The sequence below is a fragment of the Chiloscyllium plagiosum genome, chromosome 21, assembly GCF_004010195.1.
Source record: "Chiloscyllium plagiosum isolate BGI_BamShark_2017 chromosome 21, ASM401019v2, whole genome shotgun sequence".
Taxonomy (NCBI): domain Eukaryota; kingdom Metazoa; phylum Chordata; class Chondrichthyes; order Orectolobiformes; family Hemiscylliidae; genus Chiloscyllium; species Chiloscyllium plagiosum.
Window position 1 is genome coordinate 59,975,062 of NC_057730.1, and position 1,552 is coordinate 59,976,613.

The following is a 1,552-nucleotide window of genomic DNA, read 5'->3' on the forward strand; positions in this document are numbered from 1 at the left end:
TGGTCCTTGACCTTGAGAATTTTTTAAAACAAGAACCCGGGCATGTTTTTATTGTTGTTGTTGCTCTGAGTGACCCCGCCTTGGAGGCGGTTCAGGGCGGGGTTTAGGTTTAAACTTGGAATGCAACCAATGTTGGGGTGGGGGGGTTGAGGGGAAACCACATGAGGGAATCCATTTCCCTGCTCCACTGTATTCAGTCATGTAAGAAATGGAAAAGTGTGTTGTTTTCGCAGATATAGCAAAAAAGATAGTGATAATAAGCTTAAGTATAGTGCTGATAAATCGAGCTGCAGACAATGATTAAATCAGCAAGCACTAGGCAAAGGTATAATTAGGTACTAACTTTAGTGCACAATTATTCTAGTAAATAATTTAGTCTCAGCAAAATAGCTGAGAATGCTGAAGCACATAAACTAGGCAAGAAAAGAAATGTATATTCAGGAATGGAATGTACCTATGAACAATGGAAGATGTTACAAGCAAACAGATAAAGTGAAAGGAACATCAAGATCCAAGTTTAGCAAAATCTCCCTTATGTCAGCACTTACAGAGAGAAAGGTCGCCAACTTGGAGAAGCTAGGGAAATAATAAGAGCGGATCGCAAGTTAGTTAGAGAATAAATTCTGGATCAGTGGTGCTGGAAGAGCACAGCAATTCAGGCAGCATCCCACGAGCAGTGAAATCGATGTTTCGGGCAAAAGCCCTTCATCAGGAATAAAGGCAGAGAGCCTGAAGCATGGAGAGATAAGCTAGAGAAGGGTGGGGGTGGGGAGTGAGTAGCATAGAGTACAATGGGTGAGGGCGGGAGGACCTGGGAGTTGCAGTGGGAGAGGAACTCCCTGAGATTCTTCTTGTAGAGAGAGGATTCGCAGTAGGGTGAAAATCAACCAAGTAAAAACAATAACTGCAGATGCTTACAAGGATGCCTGCTCTGGTCAGACCGTGTTTGGAATATTGTGAGCAGTTTTGTACCCTGTATCGAAGGAAGTCTGTGCTGGCATTGGAAGTTGCCCAGAGGATGTTTACAAGAATACCACATTCACCTACCTCCCATATTAAACTCTGCAATTTTCCCACGTTTCAGCAGCATTTTGAGGTTTAATGTGTCTATATGAGTATATATATTACCATAATGTGTTCACCAGAACTGCACATAGTGCACCAGATGTATCCTCACCAAAGTCCTGGAAAGCTCCAACATGACCTCCTATAATCAGCACCTTTTGAACTAATCTACTAAACTATCATGCCACTTTCAGGGATCTGTGGGCAAGCATCCCAAGATCCTACTGTTGCTCTGAGCTTCCTCGCGCCCTGCTTTTCATTCAATATTTCCTTGTCATGTTTAGTTAGCTTGACTTGGGTTTTTGAACCAAGTAACAGTTCAACTTTTAGGGTTTCTGGCATAAATATACTGATATTTAAATCTTTTCCAGGTTCTCAGAAATACTCCATTGAAAGCGATCTGTGCACTATGAATTGATGTAGGGTTCACTCAGCCATTTTTAGAAGAGGAAATGTCATTATGAGACAGAGACATAGCCACAGCCTG